This window comes from Triticum aestivum, chromosome 3B, assembly GCF_018294505.1.
Source record: "Triticum aestivum cultivar Chinese Spring chromosome 3B, IWGSC CS RefSeq v2.1, whole genome shotgun sequence".
NCBI lineage: Eukaryota > Viridiplantae > Streptophyta > Magnoliopsida > Poales > Poaceae > Triticum > Triticum aestivum.
In genome coordinates this window covers 703,574,086-703,593,043 of record NC_057801.1, presented here as the reverse complement: position 1 = coordinate 703,593,043, position 18,958 = coordinate 703,574,086, and positions in this window count along the sequence as shown.

Genomic DNA, 18,958 nt, shown 5'->3' with positions numbered 1-18,958 from the left:
TGCTATCCATTCATCCCACTTGCTGCGGAGCTCTCCCTCCAGATAAGCTTCCTTCTTACCAGCTCTCGAGATCCAGGCGACTCCGCCGGATAAGGGCTCCCCTCTCTCAACTCGGGGCATAAAGAAGTGGCGAAAAAGAGCTACATTTGGGTGGACTCCGACAAAGTTTTCGCAGAGATATGCGAAAACTGCCATGGTCAGAACAACATTGGGGGTGAAGTCAAGGAGGTGGAACCCGTAGGTGTTCATAATGTCGCAGAAAAACTCAGAGAAAGGCGGGCAGAGCCCGCAGTAGAAGAACAACACAAAGAAGGGATATCCATTCGGAGTCAGTTCCGAAGCGGCGGCTGAAAGTACCTTCGTGCGTGGATGTGCTCGGGTCTCCGTCGACCAGAAGAGGTAGTAGTACTCCCTCAGCTCCTTCGCGGCGAGCATGGGGGGAAGATTGCCCGCTCGTTTTGCAGCGCCATGAGCCGCTGCGCCTCGGCCGACTTCACGACCTTCTCGGCTTTCGGAGCCATGGCGGAGGTGGTGAGAGAGATCGACGGTGTTGGTGGTGCCGGTGGCGATGGGGGGCGGAGTGCTGCTCTCTTTCGGCTTTGGGAAGAAGGGGGGAGCGGCGGAGATTTTTGAGATTAGAATAGCAACCGGCGAGATGGGCGAACTACCCCTGTTTCCCCTGCTTATAAAGAGGGAGGGGGCGGACGTTCCGTCTTTTTGAATAAAGAAACCACCCACGATCTCTCCCACAACGCCGCATTCGACGTGTGCCGTTCGGGGAGGGCGCGGTGGATACGGAGTGAGGTACGGCGTAACCCAGGCCGCGCGTGCCCGTGCTCTGTTTTGGGCCTGGCCCAACAGCGCTCGGCACCGTGTGTGGCCCAGGCCCGGGGGCTCCTATCGGTGTACTAGAGTAGGGGTACCCTAGTATCCCGAAGTTGTGCACGGGCAGTCGCAGCACCCCGCGGCAAGGCTTGCCGAGTGACCGCCAAGGTCCTCCACGGTTCCTTTGGAGCCGTTCAAGAACAAAGTGTTCAAGCCAAGGAGACAAGGCCCTGGCAAGAGGAGCTTGCCGGGAAGGCCAACCAAGGCATCTCAAGAAACTTGCCGCGACGCGCCACGTGTCCCGGCGAGGCCCGGTGAGCGACAAGCTTCCGGACGCGACAAGACAACGACCGCGGCAAGGCGCTTGCCGCGACAAGCTACCACTCTGTACCGGCGCTCCAGCACATCCACCAACGTGTCGTCCTGGGACCTTTCTAGGCGCGCGTGGCAAGAGGCTGTGCAGCCAGCGGTGCGCGGTGGCGAGCGACACTGACAAGATTGCCATCGTGGCAAGCGGTGGCGTCTCTGACGGTCCTTGTTCTGCACTGTTTGGGCGACGCAGACGGGCATTTAATGCCTTTGTCCCCTGCCGTCAGCGTTAGGTATGATACACTGTACAGGTAGTTGTACCAACCGCAACACTTTTCCATTTTTACCCTTGTCTACGTTGCCACCTATCAGTGACCCCTTTAGCATATAAAAGGAGGCCCATGCGCAACGTGAAAGGGGGTTGGAAGGCAGAAAGCACTCACGCTCGGTCTCGTTAGTAGCGGGTGTGTACTGTAACACTCCACGCTCCCGAGCAAGAACTCAATACACTCAGACATGCAGCAGTAGGAGTATTATCTCTCCGGAGAGCTCCGAAGCTGGGTAAACTGCTCGTGTGCTTCGCCTCGATCCGCTCTTCGTGCGATCTCCGTCCCCCGCCGAACCGAAAGGGGCTCGGTCCGCTGGTCCCATAGGTGTTCGTGGATCAGCTTCCCCAACACGGTTGGGTTACCCACGTCCGTATTATTGGGAATCCCGGAATAAGGGGAACACGATCTCTGCTTCAACAAGACGTGCCAAGGAAACCGCTTCGCTAAACGCGCTGAGGTGGTATAATAAAAACGATTCAAGTAAAGGCTTGGGAGTGGTGTGACGTCACGCCACAAAATACGTCAGCAGATTGAACTTGTGTGCATATTATTCTCTCTACGGTGGAATGTAGAATTTATTTTACTGAGCCGGACACTATCCTGGTGTTCACAATCTTCTATGGATTATTCGGAGGAGGAACCCGCCTTGCAATGCCGAAGACAATATGCGCGCCGGACTCGTCGTCATTGAAGCCTGGTTCAGGGGCTACTGAGGGAGTCCTGGACTAGGGGGTGTCCGGATAGCCGAACTATCATCATCGGCCGGACTCCAAGACTATGAAGATACAAGATTGAAGACTTCGTCCCGTGTCCGGATGGGACTTTCCTTGGCGTGGAAGGCAAGCTTGGCAATACGGATATGTAGATCTCCTACCATTGTAAGCGACTCTATGTAACCCTAGCCCTCTCTGGTGTCTATATAAACCGGAGGGTTTTAGTCCATAGGACAACAACCATTACAACAATCATACCATAGGCTAGCTTCTAGGGTTTAGCCTCCTTGATCTCGTGGTAGATCCACTCTTGTACTACCGATATCATCAATATCAATCAAGCAGGAGTAGGGTTTTACCTCCATCGAGAGGGCCCGAACCTGGGTAAAAACATCGTGTCCCTTGTCTCCTGTTACCATCCGCCTAGACGCACAGTTCGGGACCCCCTACCCGAGATCCGCCGGTTTTGACACCGACACCCCCCCTTTCCTTCCTCCTCTCTCCCCTTCCTTTCCCTCTCCTACTTGGACAAGGAAAGGAGGGAGTCCTACTCCCGGTGGGCGTAGGACTCCTCCCTGGCGCGCCCTCCCCTGGCTGGCTGCCCCCTCCCCCTTTGTCCTTTATATACGGGGGCAGGGGGCACCTCTAGAGACAACAATTGACCATTGATCTCTTAGCCGTGTGCGGTGCCCCCCTCCACCATAAGCCACCTCGATAATATCGTTGCGGTGGTTAGGCGAAGCCCTGCGTCGGTAGAACATCATCATCATCACCATGCCATCGTGTTGACGGAACTCTCCTTCAAAGCTCGGCTGGATCGGAGTTCGAGGGACATCATTGAGCTGAACGTGTGCTGAACTCGGAGGTGCCGTGCATTCGGTACTTGATCGGTTGGATCGTGAAGATGTACGACTACATCAACCGCATTGTGCTAATGCTTCCGCTTTCGGTCTACGAGGGTACGTGGACAACACTCTCCCCTCTTGTTGCTATGCATCACCATGATGTTGCATGTGCGTATGATTTTTTTTGAAATTACTACGCTCCCCAACAGTGGCATCTGAGCCAGGTTTATGTGTAGATGTTATATGCGCGAGTAGAACACAAGTGAATTGTGGGCGATATAAGTCATACTGATTACCAGCATGTCATACTTTGGTTCAGCGGTATTGTTGGATGAAGCAGCCCGGACCGACATTACGCATACGCTTACGCGAGACTGGTTCTACCGACGTGCTCTGCACATATGTGGCTGGCGGGTGTCAGTTTCTCCAACTTTAGTTGAACTGAGTGTGGCTACGCCCGGTCCTTGTTGAAGGTTAAATAGCACTAACTTGGCGAAATATCGTTGTGGTTTTGATGCGTGGGTAGGGACGGTTCTTGCTCAGCCCGTAGCAGCCACGTAAACCTTGCAACAACAAAGTAGAGGACGTCTAACTTGTTTTTGCAGGGCATGTTGTGATGTGATATGGTCAAGACGTGATGAGATATAACTTGTTGTATGAGATGGTCATGTTTTGTTGAAGTTATCGACAACTGGCAGAAGCATTATGGTTATCTCTTTATTGCATAAAGATGCAAGCACCAAATAATTGCTTTACTTTATCGCTGTGCGATAGCAATAGTTGCATGAGCAATAGTTGACGAGACGACCATGTGACGACACATTGATATAGATCAAGATGATGGAGATCATGGTGTCATGCCGGTGACGATGGAGATCATGACGATGCTTTGGAGATGGAGATCAAACGCACAAGATGATGATGGCCATATCATGTCACATATTTTGATTGCATGTGATGTTTATCTTTTATACATCTTATTTTGCTTAGTTTGACGGTAGCTTTATAAGATGATCTCTCACTAAATTTCAAGGTATAAGTGTTCTCCCTGAGTATGTACCGTTGCGGAAGTTCTTCGTGCTGAGACACCACGTGATGATCGGGTGTGATAAGCTCTACATTCAATTACAACTGGTGTAAGACAGTTTTGCACATGCGGAATACTCGGGTTAAACTTGACGACCCTAGCATATGCATATATGGCCTCGGAACACTAGAGACCTAAAGGTCGAGCGTGAATCATATAGTAGATATGATCAACATAGTGATGTTCACCATTGAAAACTACTCCATCTCACGTGATGATCGGACATGGTTTAGTTGTTTTGGATCACGTGATCACTTAGATGATTAGAGGGATGTCTATCCAAGTGGGAGTTCTTAAGTAATATAATTAATTGAACTTTAATTTATAATGAACTTAGTCTTGATAGTATTTTGCAAATAATGTTGTAGATCAATAGCTCGCGTTGTTGCTTCCCTATGTTTTATATGTGGTCCTAGAGAAAACTGAGTTGAAAGATGATAGTAGCAATAATGCGGATTGGGTCCATGATCTGAGGTTTATCCTCATTGCTGCACAAAAGAATTATGTCCTTGATGCGCCGCTAGGTGACAGACCTATTGCAGGAACAGATGCAAACGTTATGAACGTTTGACTAGCTCAATATGATGACTACTTGATAGTTTAGTGCACCATGCTTAACGGCTTAGAATCGGGACTTCAAAGACGTTTTGAACGTCATGGACCATACCAGATGTTCTAGGAGGTGAAATTAATATTTCAAGCAAATACCCGAGTTGAGAGATATGAAGTCTCCAACAAGTTCTATAGCTAAAAGATGGAGGAGAATTACTCAACTAGTGAGCATGTGCCCAGATTGTCTGGGTACTACAATCGCTTGAATTAAGTGGGAGTTAATCTTCCAGATAAGATAGTGATTGACAGAGTTCTCTAGTCACCATCACCAGGTTACTGGAACTTCGTGATGAACTATAGTATGCAAGGGATGACGAAACGTTTCCTGAGCTTTTCATGATGATGGAATCGATGAAGGTAGAAATCAAGAAAGAGCATCAAGTGTTGATGATTAACAAGACCACTAGTTTCAAGAAAAGGGCAAAGGGAAAGAAAGGGAACTTCAAGCAGAATGGCAAGCAAGTTGTCACTCCCTTGAAAGATCCCAAAGTTGGACCATAGCCTGAAACTGAGTGCTTCTACTGCAAAGGAAATGGTCACTAGAAGCGGAAATACCCTGAATATTTGGTAGATAAGAAGGATGGCAAAGTGAACAAGAGTATATTTGACATACAAGTTATTAATGTGTACCTTACTAGTGTTTATTGTAACCCCTGGGTATTTGATACTTGTTCGGTTGCTAAGATTAGTAACTCAAAACAGGAGTTGCAGAATAAAAAGAGACTGGTTGAGGGTGAAGTGATGATGTGTGTTGGAAGTAGTTCCAAGATTCATATGATCATCATCGCACACTCCCTATATTTTGAGATTAGTGTTGAACCTAAATAAATGTTATTTGGCGTTTGCGTTGAGCATGAATATGATTTGATCATGTTTATTGCAATACGGTTATTCATTTAAAGTCAGAGAATAATTGTTGTTCTGTTTACATGAATAAAACCTTCGATGGTCATACACCCAATGAAAATGGTTTGTTGGATCTCGATCATAGTGATACAAATATTCATAATATTGATGCCAAAAGATGCAAAGTTGATAATGATAGTGCACCTTATATGTGGCAATGCCATTTGGGTCATATCGGTGTAAAGCGCATGAAGAAACTCCATAAAGATGGACATTTGGAATCACTTGATTATGACTCATTTGATGCTTGTGAACCATGCCTTATGGGCAAGATGACTAAAAATCCGTTCTCCGGAACAATGGAATGAGCTACTGACTTGTTGGAAATAATACATACCGATGTATGCGATCCAATGAGTGTTGATGCTCGTGGCGAGTATCATTATTTTCTGACCTTCATAGATGATTTGAGCAGATATGGGTATATCTACTTAATGAAACACAAGTCTGAAACATTTGAAAATTCAGAGTGAAGTGGAGAATCATCGTAACAAGAAAATAAAGTTTCTACGATCTAATCATGGAGAATATTTGATTTACGAGTTTGACCTTCATTTAAAACAATGTGGAATAGTTTCAGAGCTCACGCCACATGGAACACCACAGCGTGATGGTGTGTCCGAACGTTGTAACCGCACTTTATTGGATATGGTGCGATCTATGATGTATCTTACTGATTTATGTAACACCCCAAAAATTTAACCATGATTTGATTATTAAAATTTTGCCAGGAGTTTAAATTTTTTGCTTTCTGGATTTTCTTTTAATTTCAGAACCCCTTTTTCTTTAATATTGTGGAGTTTCTACCCCAAGTAAAAACTTTCCAAGATTATCATTGGACTTATATTCCCTCTCAAGGAAAACAATTCATTTATCAATAGATTTATTTGCATAATTATTTTTCCTGAGCTTTATTCTTTTAAAGTGATTTTCATAAGTTTTAGAGCCTCTTTTGCACTGCAACCATTTGCTAAATGCATCTAAAATTTTGACCAAAATTTGGGGATGTCATGTGATATTTTTAAATCACTTTGATGCAAAAATATCTTTTGTTCATTGAAATTTTTGATCCCTACCCCAAGTTTTCTAAACTAGTCCAGTTGGTACCTTTGCACTACAACCCCTTTAAATAATTCTTTAAAAAATTACCAAGTATTTGGAGATGGCAGTAGATGCATATAATTCATTTTTATGCAAAAAACCATGAGTGTTCTTTGCAAAATTTGAGCAAATCATCATCTTTTACTCTCTGGTCCAGTTTGGCACTTTCTATAGAAACCACATTTTATTTTGCTCTGTTACCCATGACTCTTTTTCCTACCTATAGTCCTTCCTACAAAACCCTTAAGTCCAGGAGAGTGGACCTATTGGAGTATATTTAGTACATGAAATGATAGCCTTTAGGTTCTGTCCAGAATTGGTTTTCTCAAATATTTGCACTAACAAGTTTCTATATATGACAAACTAACCTGGCCACCATCACCTACACCTAATGAGACACTAATCTGGAGATTTTGGCCACTCCAAGAACCGCCTAGATGCCTCTAGCATTTTGTCAAACACCTTGTGTGCATGGCCAGTTTTGGCATGGTTTTTAGTTAGCATTGTAAACTTGATCCACTAACCTAACCCCCATGTCCACTAACCTCCTTGCAAACTCTAGCCTAGTCCTATTAATTGCCAGCCTCACTCGACCACTCTAGCCCACCCTGGCATTCTGTCGAGCATGTCGCGTGCATGCTCTGGGCGCGCCCAGAGCGCACGTTTTGCGCATGCGCGCGCAACCGAGCCGCCGCGTTCGCTACCCCGCGCCCTGGCCTTTGCTCGCCTGCAGAGCCAGGCCCCGCCCTCGACCACTCGCCAGAACACTCCAAGCCGCCCTGGCGCCATACAGCGCCGCCGTCAGGGCCCTCTTGGCGTCACGCCGGCGTCCAAAGTACGCCTCTGCCATGGACGGTGCCTCCCGAGCCACAACTTCTCGCCAGCTGCCCTCGTTAGCAGGCCATCCTTATCTCCAAACTCGTCAGCTAGCACCGACCCTGCTCCGGCCATCGCCACGTCGCCCTGCCCCAACAGAAGTGGTCGGCCGGTGATCCTATCCCCAGCAGTGGCGGAACCGACCTTCCCCGACTATAAATAGCCCCAGACCTCGCTCGAGCATCCTCAGGCAAGCCATAGAGTGCACCCCCCACTCAAACTCTTTTGAAACCACCGTCTTCTCCGCCTCCGGCAACTTCGTCCGTCGCCGTCCCTCGGCTAAATTTGCTGTAGCCGGAGCCCCCCTTGCCCTCCCAGTGCCACGATTCTCCTCCCCTCAACCTTGTGGAGCCACTCAGACCCTCAAACGCGATCAGGAACCACCATAGCCAAAAGCCCCAAAACCTCCCGAGGTCAGCTCAGCCGCGGAGCTCACCGCCGATGACTCCCTCCGTCCCACCTGCCTAGCGACCACCGGGAGGACCACCCTGGACTGGCGGATCCATCCCTGCCCTCAGAGCCCCGCGAGGAGCCGCCAATCGCCGGCGACGATCGCCGGAGTCCCGCCTCGGCTCGGGCAGAAGAAGAGGAGGGAGAGACGACTGGTCAAACCTGACCAGTGGGCCCCCTGGACCCACTTTGAGTGACCCATGCACCATTCCCCGTTGGAATAAGTGAAGACGTAAAACCAGAGTACGCCTCGACATGTTTAGTTTTCGAAACGTTTTTCCTTTTTTCTGTTTTATTTTAAAAACAGAAATTTGATTAAACTTTGACTGGCTGTAACTTTTTAAATATAACTCCAAATGAGTTGATTCTTTTTCCTACCTCTCTCAAATATTGTCTAGTTTATTTTCAGATTTATTTGAAAAAATTTCAGACAACTTTTTTGTACTGTTTTTGAAACTATGTATTAATTCAAAAAAATTAGTAGGATTTTTGGAGAAAGAAGAAAACTTTCAAAATTTTTGGGAATGCACCTGGCCTCTCCACAACTTGAAGGCAAGCATTCTGAACCCTAGCATAATTTTGTGTGTGTTGTCTGACACGGTTACCATACCACCTTGACACGGAGTATCCGTTATTTTATGTGATGATATGTTGAAACTCTTGAGTGCATATTGATGATTTCATGCTATTGGAGTTTGATATGTTTGGGATAGTAGTCACCATCATATGCCTTTCATGCATACTGGAAGGAACCCGGGAAAGCCTCTGTCTTGGGTAGACAAGGGCTTGTCTCTAGTCCTCCGTCGAGACGGTTGTGTCCGGTACGGCATGATGAGGTATGTCGAGTGGTGATTCTGTCTGTTGGTTGAAGTATAAGTTGTTATGCTAATCATGCAGAGAATACTTAAACCTCCTGAGTCGACCGTAGATCGAGTCTTGTTCCAGTAACCCCCATACTTGTTTCGTACTACCACTTGTCCCTGCCATAGGTAGGGTACGGTCCAGTAAGTTGTCAACCCCTTACTAGCACACACCGTACAGAGAAGTCATGGTGGAAGATACTGGCTACATCCGGTAGGCTTGCCACCTGGTCCGGGGGCATGGTTGTTTTCGGTTGTAGCCGAGGGGGTAGCTCCCCTAGTTTGCGCGCGTTATAAATTTGTAATCCCATGCTAATCGAGGTTGTAGCCTCCCCACTTAGAGTTTTGCTTAACGAGTGTCGTGGGTGATTCCAAACACCAATAAGTCAGGCTGGTGTGTGCGGTTAGGTGTGTTTTCCATTAAAAGACCGTAGGCGGAATTAGTCCGAATGGACTAACGGAATCCGTTACTCGTGGGTAAAGAGTACACCCTCTTTAGAGATTATATCTATTCGAATAGCCGTGTCCATGGTTAAGGACTACAGTCTGGGTTGGGTCAGGTGTCGATCTTAGTGTCGGTCTTCGCAGGAAAAACTACTAAGTCAGAACATTGATTATGACCGGCGACATATGATGATAATGATTCTTATTATTGTGGACTAACTATTTTCATTATTTGATTTATTGAGTATCCCTGGGACGGTTCTACCTCCTGGATATTCCCTGTGATTATTCTGTTATAAGCCCTTTGTGTGGTGTCGCACAGACGCCCGACTGTGGCATGTTTGTTATTGATTTACTTTATAAGCCCTTTATGTGGTGTCGCATAGACGCCCGACTGTGGCACATTTGTTATTTATTTGCCATATAAGCCCTTTATGTGGTGTCGCTGAGACGCCCGACTGTGGCAAGCTTGTTATGTATTTACTTTATAAGCCCTTTATGTGGCGTCGCACACACGCCCGACTGCGGCACGTTTTGTTACTTATTTCACTTATGAGCCCTTTCTGTGGTGTCGCTCAGATGCCCAACTGAGGCATTCTATTTCTACTCTCTAATTGCATTATTCACATGTTATGTGAATAACTTGTTTGCGTGCATCATGGATTTTATTTTGTGATTGACGTTGTGATCATAGAATATTTTAGAGCATGATCATCATTTGAATAATTATACCTGAGTTCATAATGTTTGCGAGTACATTCAAAAGTACTCACTGGCTTGTCCCTGGCTATTGTCTTGGCCAGATTTCTTGCATGGAGAGGAGCATTGCGCTGACAGCCCCGGAACCCATGCGCTGGTGATAGCAGCCTCGCGAGGATAGGAGTTATCCAGGTCAGCTGTTCCTGTGGGAAATGGAGTCTCGTAGACGCTGAGAGACCACAAACCGCTTCCGCCATCAGCCACTAGAAACCATTTGTTGTACTCATAGGCCAGAATGGTCTTGTACTACACATTTTTTAATTTTGATGGAATTTCTGTATTAAGTTTGTGCCTCATCAGCTAACAGTAATCCTGGGGCTGGTGAGCACAAGGGCCATTTTTGGGGAATTAATATCCCGAAAATCCGGTCCTGACAATTTATTACTATCGTTTTGGGGTTATGCATTAGAGACAGCTGCATTCACTTTAAATAAGGCACCATCAAAATCCATTGAGACGACGCCTTATGAACTGTGGTTTGGCAAGAAACCAAAGTTGTCGTTTCTTAAAGTTTGGGGCTGCGATGCTTATGTGAAAAAGTTTCAACCTGATAAGCTCGAACCCAAATCGGAGAAGTGTGTCTTCATAGAATAACCAAAGGTAACTATTGGGTACACCTTCTATTAGAGATACGAAGGCAACTTATTCGTTGCTAAGATGGATCCATTCTAGAGAAGGAGTTTCTCTCGAAAGAGTGAGTGGGAGGAAAGTAGAGCTTGATAAGGTAATTGTACCTTCTCTCAAATTGGAAAGTATTTAATCACAGAAATTAGTTCCAGTGATTCCTACATCAATTAGTGAGGAAGCTAATGATGATGATCATGAAACTTCAGATTAAGTTACTACAGAACCTCGTAGGTCTTCCAAAGTATAGTCCGCACCAGAGTGGTACGGTAATCCTATTCTGGAAGTCATGTTACTAGAGCATGATGAACCTACAAACTATGAGGAAGCGATGATGAGCCCAGATTCCGTGAAATGGCTTGAAGGCCATGAAATCTGAGATGGGATCCATGTATGAGAACAAAGTGTGGACTTTGGTGGACTTGCCCGATGATCGGCAAGCCATAGAAAATAAATGGATCTTCAAGAGGAAGACAGACACTGGTAGTAGTGTTACTATCTACAAAGCTTGACTTGTCACAAAAGGTTTTTCGATAAGTTCAAGGTGTTGAATACGATGAGATTTTCTCACTCGTATCGATGCTTAAGTCTGTCTGAATCATGTTAGCAATTGCCACATTTTATGAAATCTGGCAAATGGATGTCAAAACTGAATTTCTTAATGGATTTATTAAAGAAGAGTTGTATATGATGCAACCAAAAGGTTTTGTCAATCCTAAAGGTAATAACAAAATGTGCAAGCTCCAGCAATCCATCTATGGATTGGTGCAAGCATCTCGGAGTTGGAATATATGCTTTGATGAGTTGATCAAAGCATATGGTTTTATACATACTTCTTGGAGAAGCCTGTATTTACAAGAAAGTGAGTGGGAGCTCTGTAGCATTTCTAAAACTATATGTAGATGGCATATTGTTGATTGGAAATGATATCGAAATTCTGGATAGCATAAAAGGATACTTGAATAAGAGTTTTTCAAAGAAAGACCTCGGTGAAGCTGCTTACACATTGAGCATCAAGATCTATAGAGATAGATCAAGACGCTTGATAAGATTTTTCAATGAGCACATACCTTCATAAGATTTTGAAGTAGTTCATAATGGAACAGTCAAAGAAGGAGTTCTTGTCTGTGTTGCAAGGTGTGAAGTTGAGTAAGACTCAAAACCCAACCAAGGCAGAAAATAGAAAAAGAATGAAAAGTCACTCCCTATGCCTCGGTCATAGGTTCTATAAAGTATGTTGTGCTGTGTACTAGACCTATTGTATACCTTGCTCTGAGTTTGGCAAGGGAGTACAATTTTTGATCTAGAAGTAGATCACTAGACATCGGTCAAAAATATCATTAGTAAGGACTAAGGGAATATTTCTCGATTATGGAGGTGATAAAAGAGCCAATTATAAAGAGTTACATCAGTGCAAGCTTTTACACTAAACCAGATGACTCTAAGTCGCAACCTGGATACATATTGAAAGTGGGAGCAATTAGCTAGAGTAGCTCCGTGTAGAGCATTGTAGACATAGAATATTTGCAAAATACATACGGCTCTGAATGTGACAGACCCTTGACTAAACTTCTCTCACGAGCAAAACATGATCATACCTTAGTACTCTTTGGGTGTTAATCACATAGTGATGTGAACTAGATTATTGACTGTAGTAAACCCTTTGGGTGTTGATCACATGATGGTGTGAACTATGGGTATTAATCACATACAGATGTGAATATTGGTGTTAAATCGCATGGTGATGTGAACTAGATTATTGACTCTAGTGCAAGTGGGAGACTGAAGGAAATATGCCCTAGAGGCAATAATAAATTTATTATTTATTTCCTTATTTCATGATAAATGTTTATTATTCATGCTAGAATTGTATTAACCGTAAACTTAGTACATGTGTGAATACATAGACAAGCATAATGTCACTAGTATGCCTCTACTTGACTAGCTCGTTGAATCAAAGATGGTTAAGTTTCCTAACCATGGACATGAGTTGTCGTTTGATTAACGGGATCACATCATTAGGAGAATGATGTGATTGACTTGACCCATTCCGTTAGCTTATCACTTGATCGTTTAGTATGTTGCTATTGCTTTCTTCATGACCTATACATGTTCATACAACTATGAGATTATGCAACTCCTGTTTACCAGAGGAACACTTTGTGTGCTACCAAACATCACAACGTAACTGGGTGATTATAAAGGAGCTCTACAGGTGTCTCCGAAGTTACATGTTGAGTTGGCGTATTTCGAGATTAGGATTTGTCACTCCGATTGTCGGAGAGGTATCTCGGGGCCCTCTCGGTAAAGAACATCACTATAAGCCTTGCAAGCAATGTAGCTAATGAGTTCGTTATGGAATGACACATTACGTAATGAGTAAAGAGACTTGCCAGTAATGAAATTGAACTAGGTATTGAGATACCGACGATCGAATCTCGGGCAAGTAACATACCACTAGTAGAAAAGGGGGCAATGGTCCAGGCCAGGTCAGCCCATTAGTCCCGGTTCAATCAAGAACCGGGAGCAATGGCGGCATTGGACCCGGTTCGTGGGCCACAGGGGGCGGCCGGGCCACGTGGGCCATTGGTCCTGGTTCGACTGGACCTATTGGTCCCGGTTGGTGGGACGAATCGGGACCAATGGGCCTCGCTCCTGGCCCACGACCATTGGTCCGGTTGGTTGTTTGAACCGGGACCAAAGACTGCCCTTTAGTCCCGGTTCATGCCACGAACCGGGACCAATGAATTGCCTATATATACCCCTCACCCGCGTGCAGAGCACTCCCACTGCTCTGTTTTTCCTGGCCGGTGAGGGGAGAGCTTTGTGGTGCTCTAGCTCACCTCCTATGCACACGAGGTGTTCAATGGAATGCCCGAGCCACACTACTTAAGCTTTCTACTCTCCAAGCTCGATCTCCAAGCTCCATTTTCCTCAATATTTGTCTAGGTTTAGCGGTCCGTCACGTCTCGTCCACGTATTCACCGCCGTTGATCGCCCGCGCCGATCTCGTCGCCGGCACCACCGTGGTGAGCCTCTTATTCTTATCTTCTTTCTGAAAGGAAAAAAAATCTTAGTTGTATGTTTATATAGATACTTGCATTGTTCAAGATATCTTCCGATATTTCGATAAATCGGCCGATTTATCGCTTACCGTTGTCTGACCGATAAGATAAATCGGCCGATAAATTAGCCGATATGGCGATAAATCGGCCAATATGCCGATCAACTGGCCGATTTACCCCTTATCTTGGATGGACCGATAAGTTCCCGATAAGCGATATCCCCAACATTGGGTACTTGTATAATTTTCTTACTTTTATTATTGCATCTTATATAGTGCGATGGTTTTGGTATCCGCCCTCGTCGGCCCTCGTCCTGTCTATGATTCGGGTGTGGTATATATTATATTTTCATAACTATTAGTTCATTTATTGTTTATGACAATTATGCCGACCAACGTGACATAGATTTGATTTATCTAGGAGTTTGTTGAACCGGAAATTCCAACCGACCCTATTGTCAAGAGGTTAAATTTAGTTGAAGAAGAAAACAATTTGTTGAAGGAAAAAATTAGAAAAATTGAGGAGGAGAAGATGATATTGGAGTTACATGTTGCGGATGTCGTCGATGATCACAAGATCAAGATGGATGCAATGCGCTTGAAGATTAGAAAGATTAGAAAATATGCCATTCATACCGAGGCTTGGTATCATTATGCCGTTGGATCAGTTGTTACATTGGTTGCGATTATGATTGCATTTGTTTTCACATTGAAATGTTTTACATAGCTTCAGTGTATGGTTTAGTTAATTTAGATGCTCTGCAGACCTTTATGTTGCTAGATGAGAACTATGTATGTACTTTGGTTTTAATGTGATGATGAACTTCTATTAATTTGGTCACTTAATTATCTATTCATGATGTTCTGTAATGATTTTTGACACACTTAATTATATATAATGCACGCAGATGAACCGGCAATGGATGTACGGTTCAAGACATACCTCCAAGTACATTAAGGGCGTGCATGATTTTCTCGAAGTGGCTGAGGCAAACAAGCAGAATTGTTTTATGTGTTGTTCATGCCCTATATGTGGGAATATGAAGTCTTACTCTGACCGGAAAATCCTTCACACCCACCTGGTTTACAAGGGTTTCATGCCACACTATAATGTTTGGACGAGGCATGGAGAAATAGGGGTTATGATGGAAGACGGCGAAGAAGAAGAGTACGATGACAACTATGTGCCCCCTGAATACGGTGATGCTACTGAACATCAAGAGGAACCAGATGATGTGCACGATGATGCTGCAACGGGCGGAGCTGCTGAAGATCAAGAGGAACCAGATGATGTGCCCGATGGTGATGATCTCCGTCGGGTCATTGTCGATGCAAGGACGCAATGTGAAAGTCAAAAGGAGAAGCTGAAGTTCGATCGCATGTTAGAGGACCACAAAAAAGGGTTGTACCCCAATTGCGAAGATGGCAACACAAAGCTCGGTACCGTACTGGAATTGCTGCAGTGGAAGGCAGAGAATGCTGTGCCTGACAAGGGGTTTGAGAAGCTACTGAAAATATTGAAGAAGAAGCTTCCAAAGGATAACAAATTGCCCGACAGTACTTACGCAGCAAAGAAGGTTGTATGCCCTCTAGGATTGGAGGTGCAGAAGATACATACATGCCCTAATGACCGCATCCTCTACCGCGGTGCGTACAAGGATCTGAATGCATGCCCGGTATGCGGTGCATTATGGTATAAGATCAGACGAGATGACCCTGGTGATGTTGATGGTGAGCCCCCCAGGAAGAGGGTTCCTGCGAAGGTGATGTGGTATGCTCCTATAATACCACAGTTGAAACATCTGTTCAGAAACGGAGAGCATGCCAAGTTGATGCGATGGCACAGTGAGGACCGTAAGAAAGACGGGAAGTTGAGAGCACCCGCTGACGGGGCGCAGTGGAGAAAAATTGAGAGAAAGTACTGGGATGAGTTTGCAAGTGAGCCAAGGAACGTATGGTTTGCTTTAAGCGCGGATGGCATTAATCCTTTCAGGGAGCAGAGCAGCAATCACAACACCTGGCCCATGACTCTATGTATGTATAATCTTCCTCCTTGGATGTGCATGAAGCGGAAGTTCATTATGATGCCAGTTCTCATCCAAGGCCCTAAGCAACCCGGCAACAACATTGATGTGTACCTAAGGCCATTAGTTGAAGAACTTTTACAGTTGTGGAATGGAAACGGTGTACGTACGTGGGATGAGCACAAACAAGTAACCTAAAGGCGTTGCTGTTCGTGACCATCAACGATTGACCCGCTCTCAGTAAACTTTCAGGACAGACAAACAAGGGATACCACGCATGCACGCAGTGTTTACTTGACACCGATAGTATATACCTGGCAAGCTGCAGGAAGAATGTGTACCTGGGCCATCGTCGATTTCTTCCGACCAACCATCAATGTCGAAAGAAAGGCAAGCATTTCAAAGGCGAGGTAGATCACCGGAAGAAGCCCGCCATGCGTACCGGTGAGCACGTACTTGCTATGGTCAATGATTTACACGTAATCTTTGGAAAGGGTCCTAGCGGACTAGCTGTTCCGAGTGACGCTGGGGGACACGCACCCATGTGGAAGAAGAAATATATATTTTGGGACCTACCCTACTGGAAAGACCTAGAGGTCCGCTCTTCGAACGATGTGATGCACGTGACGAAGAACCTTTGCGTGAACCTGCTAGGCTTCTTGGGCGTGTATGGGAAGACAAAAGATACAGCTGAGGCATGGGAGGACTTGCAACATTTGCACGAAAAAGACGACATGCCTCCAAAGCAGTATGAAGGTCCTACCAGCTATGCTCTTACCAAAGAAGAGAAGGAAATCTTCTTTGAATGCCTGCTTAGTATGAAGGTCCCGACTGGCTTCTCGTCGAATATAAAAGGAATAATAAATATGGCAGAGAAAAAGTTTCAGAACCTAAAGTCTCATGACTGCCACGTGATTATGACACAACTGCTTCCGGTTGCATTGAGGGGGCTTCTACCGAAAAACGTCCGATTAGCCATTGTGAAGCTATGTGCATTCCTAAATGCAATCTCTCAGAAGGTGATCGATCTAGAAATCATACCAAGGCTAAGGAGTGATGTGGTGCAATGTCTTGTCAGTTTCGAGCTGGTGTTCCCACCATCCTTCTTCAATATCATGACGCACGTCCTAGTTCATCTAGTTGACGAGATTGTCATTCTGGGCCCCGTATTTCTACACAATATGTACCGCTTTGAGAGGTTCATGGGAGTCCTAAAGAAATATGTCCATAACCGTGCTAGGCCAGAAGGAAGCATCTCCATGGGCCATCAAACAGAGGATGTCATCGGGTTTTGTGTTGACTTCATTCCTGGCCTTAAGAAGATAGGTCTCCCTAAATCGCGGTATGAGGGGAGACTGACTGGAAAAGGCACGCCTGGAAGGGACTCAATAATATGCAGGGACGGATATTATTGGTCTCAAGCACACTACACAGTTCTACAGAACTCTACCTTGGTGACCCCGTATGTCGATGAACACAAGAACAGTCTGCGCTCCAAACACCCGGAGCAGTGCGACGACTGGATTACATGTGAACACATCAAGACTTTCAGCAGTTGGTTGGAAGCACGTCTCAGAGGTGACAACACTGTTTGTGATGAGCTGTACTTGTTGTCCAGGGGACCATCTTTGACTGTATTGCTTTGGAAAGGATACGAGATAAATGGGAATACATTTTACACGATTGACCAAGATCAAATGAGAACCAACCAAAACAGCGGTGTCCGCTTTGATGCAACAACCGAGAGGGGAAAGGACACATATTATGGTTACATAGTGGACATATGGGAACTTGACTACGGACATGATTTTAAGGTCCCTTTGTTTAAGTGCAAATGGGTCAATCTGTCAGGAGGCGGGATACAGGTAGACCCACAGTACGGAATGACAACAGTGGATCTGAAAAATCTTGGGTACACTGACGAACCGTTCATCCTAGCCAATGATGTGGCACAGGTTATCTATGTGAAGGACATGTCTACCAGACCGAGAAAGAGAAAAGATAAGGAAGCGAATACATCATATGATGAGACAAAGCGCCACATTGTTATTTAAGGAAAAAGGGACATCATGGGAGTGGAGGGCAAGACAGACATGTCTGAAGATTATGAAAAGTTTCATGAAATTCCTCCCTTCAAAGTGAAGGCTAACCCCAGCATCCTGATAAACGATGAAGATTATCCATGGTTACAGCGCAATAAGCAAATGACACAAGCGAAGAAAAAGTAAAGACTTTCTGCCGCAACTATTATGATGATACCATGCCAACTTTGTAACTGACGAGTATGATACCATTGTCCATTTTGTACATGCACATGCTATGTGGGTCAATTTATGATACCATGCCAACTTTCAACTTTTTCAGAGTTCATTTGAAATGCTTTAATGTCTTATGGTTCGGCCCTCGTAATAATTAAAAATAGCAACAATAAGTATTTTGTTGTAAGTAGAAACAAAATAAAATAAATAAAGCAAGAAAGAAAACAAAAAAACTAATGGCACTAACAGAAAGTTTATCATTTTCCTAAAACTAAAAGCAAAAAGAATTAAAAATAAAGCAAAAAAACAAAAGAAAATAAATAATGCAGAATACAAAACAAAAAACAAGAAAAAAAATAAAAATAACAACAATAAGTAAAGAAAACAAAAAACAAAAAAATGCCTCCTACTGGGCCCCCACGGCCTGAATACGACTAGAAACGCTACTATGGGCCAGGATTCAGGCCCACAGTAGGCCCAGAAGGCTCATCAGGCAAAGCAATAGCAAGTAGGCCCGAAAGCCTGCGGTGGAGAGGATCTCAAGAGGGGTGCGGCAGTGGTGCTTATAAACCACTGCGCGCTCCTCTCAACTAGCGAGGTGGGACTAAACTTTGGCCCCGACGCGGGCAGCACAGGGGCCTTAATTAGTCCCGGTTGGTGCCGGTGGCACCAACCGGGACTAAGGGGGTGGGCATTGGTCCCGGTTGGTGGAACCAACCGGTACCAAAGGCCGCCGCTTCCCGCCCTTTGGGCTGCCGAAAAGAGGCCCTTGGTCCCGGTTGGTGGCACCAATCGGGAATAAAGGGTGCATTAGTCTCGGTTGGTTTCACGAACCGGGACCAATGGCTTTGCTATATAAGAAAACACTTTGC